At 33.8% G+C, this 12,528-nt stretch overlaps 1 pseudogene; it reads right to left on the bottom strand.

The window, feature by feature from the left end:
• Window positions 1-11,776: 11,776 nt before the first annotated feature.
• On the bottom strand, window positions 11,777-11,894 carry LOC140608459 (U6atac minor spliceosomal RNA; annotated as a pseudogene).
• Between the last annotated feature and the right edge of the window lie 634 nt (window positions 11,895-12,528).

The raw sequence follows: 12,528 nt of genomic DNA on the forward strand, positions 1-12,528 counted from the left end.
CTCTATAAGAACGAACTGCTCTGCAGGTACCTAGAAAGCAGGAGGTCTAGGTTCTGGAGCCAAACTGGATTTTTATTATTAGGTCACCTCAATAAGCCCATTATACTCTCTATATCGGTCTCCTCTCCTATAAAGTAAAGGATAGTGATTGGGAGACTGCAGCATTGCAACAAACTATGTATATTATACATTATTTTACTTAAAATGTACAAAAAAACATATAACAGTAGATTTATTGCAAAAATGACCCTAATTCTCCACTTCTCTCTCCTAATGGGACTCTCTGCTCATTCTTTACAGGATAACATCTGTGCCCCACTCCTTGAATCCCGATGAACCTGGTGATTTGTTCTTGCCAACAGAAATCACAGATATAATAGTATGCTAGATTCAAGCCCAGGCCTTTGAGTACTTTTATTCACTCAGAGGATTATAAAAGGAAAGAAGAAGAAAGGCTAATCCAGGTTGGAAAATCATGTGATACAGAGACAAAGAATTCCAGGTGAAGGTGTCCTAGACCAGCCAGTGTCCAAATGACCTACACATTTGGCTACAGATATACTAGTGAATGCAGACACTATGAGCCAATCTCAGTCCAGATCAGCAGCACCATCCAGATGAGCAAACAGACTCCGAAGTAATAACAAAAGATTATTGTGTTAAGTTACCAAGTTTTTGGGTAGTTTGTTACCCAATATTATTGTATCAATAGATAATGGATACATCTATAATGAATATATTATCCCTTTCTCACATCTCATTTTTATTAGTTAAAACACTACAATTAAGAAACAACCTGCTCAAGATCAGTAAGTAGAAAGTTGTAATTCCAACTCATAAACTTTCCGACAGAGTATCTGTATTTTTAATGGGCTCATACTCTTGCCTATGATCAAATTATGATAAGCCACAAATGTTCTTCAAAAACTATGAAAAAAAAATAAATTATCACTATTTTTATTATCTCATTCCATACTTCATCAAGAATACACATAAAGAGCTCTTAAAAGCTGAGGAGCATTGTTCCAGATGTGCTTTCAGTTCCAAAGGATGTATATACACGTTCTTTTGATTCCTTTCTTCTGTAAGTGTGTACCTATTTGTATATGGGCCTTGGGAAAGATTAGTAGCAAGAATGGGAAAAACACAGATAAGGAATACATGGTTGGGTGGTAAAATGAGTAGGAATTCATTTTTTCATGGTCTCACAAGTGAAAAGGATTTACAATGTCTTCAATATCTACCTTTTCTAAAGAACTCATCATACAAATTGGTTGTATTGTGTGTGGTATTAAATTTAGAACAATGAATATTTTGGGGCAAAAAATGCATTCACAAGTGATTTCTTCAAGAAGGCTTGTGCTATATATTTTCATGGCAGTGAGTGTACATAGCAGCATTTTATTACATTTAAGACACTCCCATACCAATCAGAAACTCAGCCATTAAAATTTCATGTATCATACTATAATATATTCAAATATAGGACTCCACACTTTGTTCTACCCATCCCTGGAAGTTTACTTTGATTACTTTGTGATGGATTAAAACTATTCCCTACAATTTAGCCAGATGAAAGGAAGTTTGATGACCTGGATTAAAGAGATATGTTTATATACTCTTGAGGCCAGAAAGGCTACAGGGAGCTCTATTTTTTGATGGGAAAAAAAGAACTGATAAAATAGTAGTAAAACAATTAAACTAAAACAAATCCCATTAATACTTATGCATTTATTTAACATATATATGTATGTTAGGTATACATTTTGTGCTATATAAGGTGATCTCTATAGTATAAAGATTGCCAAATGGAAACTTAAAATACAGGGAAAGTATGATAATTATAACTAGATAATTTAAGATACTGCTGAACCATTTTAAAATAATGCATACTTTGTATTTCCATTATTTAAATATTTCAGAGAAAAGGTTTTAACTATCATGATAAAACCAAAATAAAGTTAGAAAACTTGTGATTTATTTCTCATTATCCTATGATTTACTTTACTATAACCAGGTTAATAATACTACAAATGCATACATGGTATAGCAAGATTGTCAGAATCGAATGGGAGGATATAAATAAGGAGTTCTTAAATAAAATGCATTATTCAGCATATCCTTATGTCTTCCAAATACATATTTTAAAATATTTGACTTTGCCCAGAATTGTCAAATAAACTTGGATTTATTTATTTATTTATTTTAAACTTGGATTTAAAAATGTGTCTTCATGGGGTGCATGGGTGGCTCAGTTGGTTAAGAATCCAACTCTTGGGATGCCTGGGTGGCTCAGAGGTTGAGCATCTGCCTTTGGCTCAGGTCGTGATCACAAGATCATGGGATAGAGTCCTGCCTTGGGCTCCATGCTGAGCCTGAAGCTTACTTAAGATTCTCTTTCTCTCCCATTTCCCCTCCCTCTTCTCTTTCTGTAAAAAAATACCCCCCCCAACACACACACGCAAAAAAAAAAATTTCTTATTAAAACAGTTATTTAATTCTAAAATGGCACTTTGTATTAAGAAATTCCCCAGTGGGTTACACGTTATAGAGCTTTACTTGCTCCTAGTAGTCTCTTAGGATAAATTCCTCCTTCTATTCTTAAACAAAAAAGTAATAGCAAAACTGAAATTTCCTCCTTCCTAGAGAGTAAATCAACAGATGGGAGGCATCCACAGCTTTCTAGAAAGTTGATCCCTATAAATTATAGAAGTGGGCAGAGTGTTTGTCCAATGTTAATGCATAGAGATTTTTTTATCTCAACATTTGGTGGGTTAAAAAATAACTCCTCTAGTTATCATTTCTCTTCTCGCATTTGTGACAGCCCCATCATCAGTGACATGACATTAGTGTTCAGGGTGTCCATCATGGGAAAATGCATTATTCATTTACATTATGAATGAACTTTTAAAACAAAAATGTCATAGATGGTCTTCAGAAACTGAAGAAAATATATCTAATTATACAAAGAAGCACTGACTGATATATAATGCCATCTTTCACATTTTTCATACATGATTTATTAGTTATAGTAGTATTGCATGTGCATTTTTGTTTTAAGACAAGATACCTTTCAATATAAGGGACAAGGTAGGCACACATGCATACACACCAATGAACATTTATATATACCAGTATTTATTATTAATACAATGTCTTCTGCAGGGATATTTTGGTAATGAAAATAGAGAGCATCTAAAGGCTATAAATTCTAATTTTTGACAACTTGCTGAAAGTCTTTCCAGTTTGATAGTGACAATTAAGTTTTAGTGGCTAACTTTCCAATTGTGATAAGACTATTCCTGAGATATAATAGAATTCTGCTAAGAACACGCTATAAGAATGCAGAACTCAAGTCTTCTTGAATAAGTCATTTAACTACCAATCTCCTTTTCTTTCTCAAACTTTATTTTCATTTTAATAAGAAAAGTATTATTTCATCAGACATGCAAATCTTACAGAATGCATACATACCTTTATCAGATAAATATGGATAAAGTATATACAATATGCATACATATTTAATAATAATAATAATAAATTGCCACCTATGTACCAACTATCATTTGAAAAATTAGAACTAAAAGGAAGAGTTAGGGGAAAATGGTTAAAGTCTGAATAAAAGTCCCTCAGATAGGTTTTAAGTTAAGGGAAAGTAAACAGGAGCTGGGGTTCCCCAAGTATATTAGTTTGACAAAACTTTATTGAGTTTTAAAATGTATCATTATTTTTTCCAACTTCATTAGTCTCCAAGTTTTGGGTTATTTCTAATATTTTCTTAAATTGTCAAGAATTTCTTTGGGGGTTAAAAAAAATCTCTCTCAACTAAATAATGATAGAAGAATGGGTATTGCTCTTTTTATCTCCTACCCAGGCACATTTTAGGTGGGGAGGGAGTAGTCACCACAAAGCACCAGGGATAATGGAAAATGTAAACAAACCAGATTAGTTCTGGAATCAAAGGGGCATAAAATAAGAGTTAGATGTGGAGTTTACTCTCTCTGCCTGGTAGCCAATGCTCTTTACCATATTTCTTTATCACCCTTATCCTAAAGTTTCATTCTAAATATATCTTCTCCATAAAGCTGGCTTTTTATCCTCTTAGTCAGAAACTATCAGTTCCTGACAAGAGGAATGAAGTCTAACTCATGTATTCCTTCTTGCCTTATCCATTGTAATTGTTAATTTGATTCAGGGTTTTTATATATGAGTTCCTAGCAGCCCAGGTTTCTAGCTTTCAGAGGACAGAGTATTAGTGCTTGTTTTGATGTGGAATCATTATATCTTTTTGTTCTTTTATCTTATAAATGATAATTATATGTATATTTCTTTGCTGTCTATCCTTCCCACTACTCAGTGATTTTCATGAAAATAACAACCAAGTTTTTTGATCACCATGGTATATCCTTCACTTAACATAGTATCTTGCTTATAAAAGCAGCTCAGTAAATACAGTATTTGTTAAATGGGTGAATTTAGGGTCAGGATGATATCTTGCAAGGACAAAGAAAGGAAAAACAATTCCTCAGAGATCAAATGATTAACCTTAAAAGGCCTCTGAGATATATGCATGCTTCCACTTTCTATTATAGCTAACTGCTTTTCAATAGCTAAGTCATTTGCAAATCTTTTACTAACGTGGTTGTTTGTTTTGAAGGCTGGAAAATCAGAGTGGCTTGATAATAAGGAATCATGGACTCTTCCAAATTTTCACAAAAGCTAAGTCCAGAGAATTAAGTAATGGAGAGGGAGGAAAAAGAGAAAAAGAATGTTTCTGGACTAATAAGGTAGGAGTGTCATTCTGCCTCATCAGAAATAGGACTTGGGAACACGGGGCAGGCTCTCTGGTGCCAATACATCAGAGGTCCGTAACTATGTGAACTCTCAATAAAACTAGGCCTTACAAACTGATCTTGTCAGTTTCTGCAGTGTTGCCCATGCCTTTGGGTAAATAAATGCTGGCATAGTAGCCTTCAGATTCCAGGGGCCTTGCAACTTGAAGCAAGAGGATATCCGCAGTCAGTGGATAGGTTTTAAGTTAAGGGAAAGAAAACAGGAGCTGAGGTTCCCCAAGTATGTTAGTTTGACTAAACTTTATTGAGTTTTAAAATGTATTATTATTTTCTACTTCTGAATTTCTACTTCTGAATTTTTTTTAGTATATCTGGCTTTCAAACAAGAATCATGATAGCTTTCCAAATCATGAAGGGAAAGACATACTGTCCAACATAAACGGTACCACCAAAAAGAGGGCCATTAGTAGTAGCTGAGACACACAAGTGTTATGTACTTACAGTTATTGCCTAATCACAGTGAGTTACCATTTCAGTCCATTTTAAAGCTCTTTTATCTTACTAGCCACACTGCTTCCCATGAAAAGTTTTGTTTTAAAATACTTATTTTGAAAATTATCTCTATTAACATTTACTATGATAAATATATTCCTATAGTAAAGCTTGAATTTAAAACTATGATCTTTGGGCCTTATTCATGTTATAGCTATTTTATCAAATTCCAATGGAAAGTACAAAGATTCTGTTTGTTTTGGACCTATCAACTTTTCTTCATACAGGTGTATGAGAGAGATCTTATATGAACTATGCAACCTGAAAAAAATCAGTTAAAATAGAAACTCCACTGCAAAAATCACTCCTACTCAGGTTTCAGTTTTCTTATCTTTATTTTTTTTTCAATTTTCTTATCTTTAGATGATTTATTTGACTCTATAAAATTCTCATATTTATTCTATTCCATACAGTAATATTTTCTTTTAGTTAAAACTTCTCTGTTATCATGAACAAATTTTGTATTGGATAGTCCTATTTTGCCCTTCAGAATCCCCTCCTCTAAGTCTGTGACCCTGAGGTTCTTACTCTACATGCTTTTTCATGAATCATCTGGGAAAATTTCCAAGAGTGTTGAAGCACAGCCAGGAAGCTGAGGAAATGTTGAAGAGTGCTGGAGAAAAACTGCTGGGAGGGTCAGAAGAATGTCAGAGAAGGTCAGGAAACATCAAACCCAGAAAAGCTCTGAACACATGACTTGAGGTCAATATCATGTCACAGCCAAAGCTTTAAAAATATCAAGGTTAGAAATCTACCCTACATTACTTTTTCTATCCCTCTTCATTAGTTTGGCTTTCTTAACATCTACTATTAAGGAGATAATACAGTAATAGAAATATATTAGCAAGAATGTATGGTCAGATAACAACTACTTAATTATAAGCATATCAACTACCAAATAGTAAGAATTCTCTATTGATCACTTCACATATATAATCTCATTTGATTTCCATAACAATTCTGTTGTACTATCCCACCTTTCTGATACAGAATCTGAGAATCAAAGAACTTGTGTTAATTTAGTAGAGTTACTCAACCAATGAGTGAAATTCAGAAATAGGTGTATCAGACCTCTAAATTCCTTTAATTGTGTTATGGCAGTGACATTTGCAACTAACACCGTGAATATATACGATTACTAAATTACCTGTAAGTATAATTTTATTTTTCTTTCCTCTTATAAGCCAAACTTTAGCACAAAAATAAAAATATTCATCTTATTCTCATTTATTGGAAGGTTAATACACCTAATATATTTTATCAAACATACACCGCCTTGTAGAAGCCTTTATATTCTCTTCATTGTAATCAATTTTATTTTTCAGGTTTACCAGAATAAAGCAGCCTTACCTTTTTTTTTTTTTTCTTTTTTTAAGATTGTATTTATTTACTCATGAGAGACACACAGAGAGGCAGAGACATAAGCAGAGGAAGAAACAGGCTCTCTCCAGGGAGCCCAATGCTGGAGGACTCAATCCGAGGACCTCAGGTTCATGCCCTGAGCCTAAGGCTCAACACTTAGCCACCCAGGCGTCCCAAAGCAGCCTTATCTCTGAAAAGAATGTTAAATTGTACTGTTTTAAAATCATTTGAAAATTAGAAATTTTGTTATAATTTTTATAAAAAATATTTCAACCCATATCATCAGTAATAACCTAATTCATGAGAATCACATGGTGAAACAAGATAGCTCATTCAGCTATAGATTCATGAATGGCATGGTTCATAGAAATTAACACAACATAAGAGAGCTGTGTCTTTGAGCTATGAGATTTATGATTTTTTAAAAAAGCTCTATTCTGAACTTATCTGAGCAGATCTATTTTTATTGCTGAAATAGCATGGGATCATATTTACTCTACTTGCACTTGGATTACTGAAGCATAATTTTAAATATCTTAAACCATTATATTCTATGCTAAAATTATGAATGTATTATTTCTTAAGGTTTATATGCTGAAGTAGCAAGGAAATGGCACAGGTTTTCATAAATCAATTGCCCATCAATATGATTTAATTCCTCTAAATGATATTTGATTTCAGTTTGATTTAAAGATACTCAATATGTACTATATTCCATATATCGCAATATTTTTTAGAGAAAAGGACAAATAATTTATGGTACTTGCCTCTAAAAAGCTGTTATTCTATTTTTTTTTAAAGCTGTTATTCTAACATTTTTTTTTTTATTATTTACTTATTTATGATAGTCACACAGAGAGAGAGAGAGAGAGGGGCAGAGACACAGGCAGAGGGAGAAGCAGGCTCCATGCACCGGGAGCCCGACGTGGGATTCGATCCCGGTTCTCCAGGATCGCGCCCCGGGTCAAAGGCAGGCGCCAAACCGCTGCGCCACCCAGGGATCCCTAAAGCTGTTATTCTAAATGAAAGACAGGTGATAGGCAAATTTTTTAATGTATTAAATTACATGGTAATCTAGAACCTGTAAGAAGTGCTACCACATGCTAGGGGCTAGGAACTTAATTTTAGGAATTTGGGTCCCTTTCCAGCTGCCTTCCAGAATAAATTGATAACATGTATCTATTGTTGTTTTTTATATTCCATGCACATCTGGCTGTACTGATACTGTCATTTATGTTCTATAATATTTTTTTCATCAGACCAGACTGATAGAATTATTTAATCTATTCACTGAAGTAACAGACAATAGAACAGATTTCTGTACATTGTAAAGGGAACTATATCCATTATATCCACTACTAGAACACTATACTTATCACAGTGCTTAGATAAAGTCAGTGATTGGGAGATACTTTCTGAGTGGATAAAAGAAGGAATGAATCGAAACTATCAAAATAGTAATCTTACCCCCAATTCTCACCCTCTTTGGAAAGAGCTTAGATAATGAAATACTCTTAATATGTAGTGTTTCCTCTTATTTCTTTTGATTGTTAAAAAAAAGACCAAATCTTTAACACTGATATGGGTAGAATTATTATATTAATATATATACACTCAAATGATAAAATCACTAAGCAATTATAAGCATAGTAAGAGACAAATGACTTGAAACACTCTTAAATTCTACAGAACCACTGAGGATTTTACTTGCAGCATATGCTTTAAAACATTTTAAATATCTCAGAGAACTGAAAACAAAACGACAGTGCACACTGTACACATTTGAGCAAATTCTTTTATAATACCTAGAGCCAAAGACATAATTTAAGAAGGGCAGGAGTCATTCCTGGGGTTAGAAGAAAATGAAGAACCCAAATTTTCTTCCTTGTTTTATTCTTAACATTTCAGTCAGTAGAATATTACAGATCATTAGTTAAAGTTGAATTATAAGACTTATTTTGCTCCAGGCACACTGGCTTTTATTTTATTCCTCCAAGTCTCTTACTTCCCCCTACTTCTAAACCCTTGCATGTGGTTCTTTCAGAAAATTCTCCCTTGATTCCTTCACTAATTGAACTACACTTTTCCTCTAAATGTCAAGACAAACATAACCAACTAAGGAAAAATTCCCCGATCTACATCAGCTCTCCATGATTTAAACACTCATAACACCATAAAATATTCATAGCTTGCATTATAGTTTCTGAAATATGTATTTATTTGCCTACTCAGGTAATCAGCATCTCTCTTCTACAAGCTTTAAGTAATGTGTGAACAGAGATGATGCAGTAGGCAGAGTAATGGTTCAAAAGATGTCCATGTTCTAATCCCTGGAACCTGCTAGTATGTTACATGGTAAAGGGGAATTAAAATTGCAAAGAGAATTATGCTTGCAATCAGCTCACCTTAAAATAGGGAAATTGTTCTAGATTAACAAGGAGTGGAAGTCATGTAATCACAAATGTCCTAAAAAGTGAAAGAAGCGAGTGGGAGAATCATTGTCAAAATGATTCAATGGGGGACACCTGGGTGGCTCAGCAGTTTAGCTCCGCCTCAGCCCAGGGCGTGATCTTGGAGTCCCAGGATGAGTCCCACGTCAGGCTCCCTGCATGGAGCCTGCTTCTCTCTCTGCCTGTGTCTCTGCCTCTCTCTCTGCTGTTTCTCATGAATTGATAAATAAAATCTTAAAAAAACGATTCAATGGTAGAAAGACTAAACCGAACATTGCTAGTTTGAAGATGCAAGGTAGCTATCAGCCAAGGAATAGGATTAGCTTTTAGGAGGTGGAAATCACAAGAAAATGGGTTTTCCTTTTAGAGTCTCAGAAAAGGAATGCTGCTTGACCAACAACTTGGCTTTAAAACAGTGATAACATGTTAGACTTCTAAACTACAAAAGTATAGATAATAATTTTGCTGTTTTTAGCCACTAAATATGTTATAATTTGTTACAACAGTCATAGAAAGCAAGTAGATAGGGCAGCCCTGGTGGCTTAGCGGCTTAGCGGTTTAGCGCCGCCTTCAGCCCAGGGCGTGATCCGGGAGCCCCGGAATCGAGTCCTGTGTCGGGCTCCCTGCATGGAGCCTGCTTCTCCCTCTGCCCGTGTCTCTGCCTCTCTCTCTCTCCCAGTCTCTAATAAATAAATAAAATCTTAAAAAAAAAAAAAGCAAATAAATAATCCCAAAACCTAGTGCATGCATGCGTGACACATGGCCTCCAATACTATTTGCTTAATAAACAAATAGATAATGAGCTTGAGGGGTGTGTTATATCTATTACATGGTATTAAGGTCTCAATATTTTCTTCTCATTCTATTTTTAAATTAATTGAGTCACAAAACATTAAAAAAACCCCACAAAATTCTACAATCAGTATTTTGGGGTTTGAAAATTATAGGTCATGTTCTAAAGCCTATGTATGACAGATGTAAAATGAGAGTCTGCACCACCCACCTTTTCAACAGACTTTGTATGAACTTTTGTTTTGGCTCCCTGAGTGTAGGCAATGAGTTAATGTGAAGGAGATACAGCTGGCCAAGTACTGGAACTTTTTCAGAAGCCAAATGTTATAGAATTTTTGCCTCAAATTAAATGACTCCTATTATTTTGGAGTGACTATATTACAACTTATTTAAGTTGTAAAACTTAAGTTGAGAAAACTTGTGTTTTCTCATTTACAACAATCCTGTGCACCACTTATTTCTAGCCCTATTTTCATGTTATTAGTTCAGGCTCAAATATCTAGTAAGGGTTGGTCCTGTTAACAGTTATGAAAGAAACGTAGAGGTGGTGGGGTCATCCCACCTCAGTGGAGAGGAGTATTTTATCCCTAAGATTTTTTTTTTAATAGCCTGTGCATGATGATAATTAAAAGCAGACCAACTTTTTGTTGGCTTGAATCTTTTTGGCTTATCTATAGACAGTGCTCTCCCTCTCTCTCTCTCAACGGCACTATGATGTTGGATGTAAATCCAGGCTCAGTGAATCCAACATCCAGTTTTCTTCAAGCATAATAATGTTTTCTTTCTGGAAATAGGCTGCTTGTGTTCAAATTCTTTTTACATTTGAACATTACTTGCCCTTCTCTGCCTCAGTTTCATCATCTATAAAAGGAGGAGAGTAACTATATCTATTTCAAAGGTTGTTGTTGGATTTAATATATAAAAATAAATGCTTAGAATAGCATCTGTCTTAGAAAAGCATTCTGTATATGTTAGCTCTTATAAGAGCTCTGAAAATGTCAATGGAAAATCTTTTCAGGGAGATTATAGTGTGAGGTTGGAAAAAATATTTTGCAAAACTATAAGGTGATTGATGAAATAATCCTATGAACTATGCATAATGATAATTTATCTAAATGACTTCTAAAAAATTAGTTGGATTAGCTAGAAGGTTTTAATTTGCTGACTAGTGTGTTCATATTTTAGGACAAAGCCAACTCATTTGAATCATTATAACTGCATCGAGCTCCATTTGTTGAGCCATGTGACCTGGGTTCAAATTCCAACTCTACCACTTACTATGTGTATAACTTTTAGGTAAGTTAATTCACCTTTTGATAACTCTATTATGTCACCTATAAGATAAGAGATAATAATTCTGATCTCACAGGATTAGTGTTAATAAGTTCACACTTGAAATCTGCTTAAAATAGTGACTGTCATATAAGTGGCCAATACATATTTTTTATTTATATGTCAAGGTAATCTTTCTTTTTTTTTGATTGTGTTATCTATTTAAAATAGTTTTTTATTTTTTTATTTTGTAATAATAAATTTATTTTTTATTGGTGTTCAATTTGCCAACATACAGAATAACACCCACTGCTCATCCCATCAAGGTAATCTTTCAAGAATTCTTTTTTTTTTTTTTCTTTCAAGAATTCTTAATTGTTTTTGTTTTTGTTTGTTTTTGTTTTTTTGTTTGTTTTTTTTTACGTTTTTAAGTTAAATTCCAGTTAGTTAACATACAGTGTAATACATTAGTTTCAGGTGTACAATATAGTGACTCAACACTTCTATATATCACTCTGTGCACATCACACATGTACTCCTTAACCCCATCACCTATAAAAATGATGGTTAGATACCATGAAGTAGGTGGCAATGCCTTAACTACATACTGTCAGGTCTAAGGGTCTCTTCTATACTTGTAGGGGGAATGCTAACCTTTCCTTTCAAACAACATGAAATCTTTTTTTTTTTTTTTTCAAACAACATGAAATCTTATTTGAACACTAGAGGCATCATTTTCTTTCATAGATTTCTAATGCTTCAAATACCTAAAACAACAGCAAAGTAAATAGCACATGCTCTTCAGAGCCAAGGTCACATACCACAAAGCCAGCTGAGGACATACTTTACATATTCACTAGCTAGCTAAGTTACAAAAGAGAATTTTAAAAGTTTTGTTGTTGAAATTATAAAATTAAAACTATTGCAGTGCAATGTTTGTGAAGCCTTTTGTTTCATGTTCTGCTATACAACAATAACTTTCAGAAAGTGGAATGCTTTTATTTGTTTCCTGTCACACATTCTAAATGGCCTTTAAAAGTCAGTAGCTGCTACTCAAGAATAATGAGGTATATTATTCTCTCAATGCACATGTAAATATCCAATTAACACTAATGGGATTTATGGCATTGAAACCAAAGGGAAACCTACTTCAGTGTCTCAAAATAATCTTTATTTTTGATACCTACCTTTTTTACCATCTAAGTGCAGTCAAGCATAAATAAACAAATTAGTATTAAGCATCAATTTGACACTTCCATTCATGTTGACATTCTGAAATACTGTCTGTAAACAGTAATGTGTTTTAA

Source organism: Canis lupus, chromosome 17 (genome assembly GCF_048164855.1).
Source record: "Canis lupus baileyi chromosome 17, mCanLup2.hap1, whole genome shotgun sequence".
In the NCBI taxonomy this organism is placed as follows: Eukaryota; Metazoa; Chordata; class Mammalia; order Carnivora; family Canidae; genus Canis; species Canis lupus.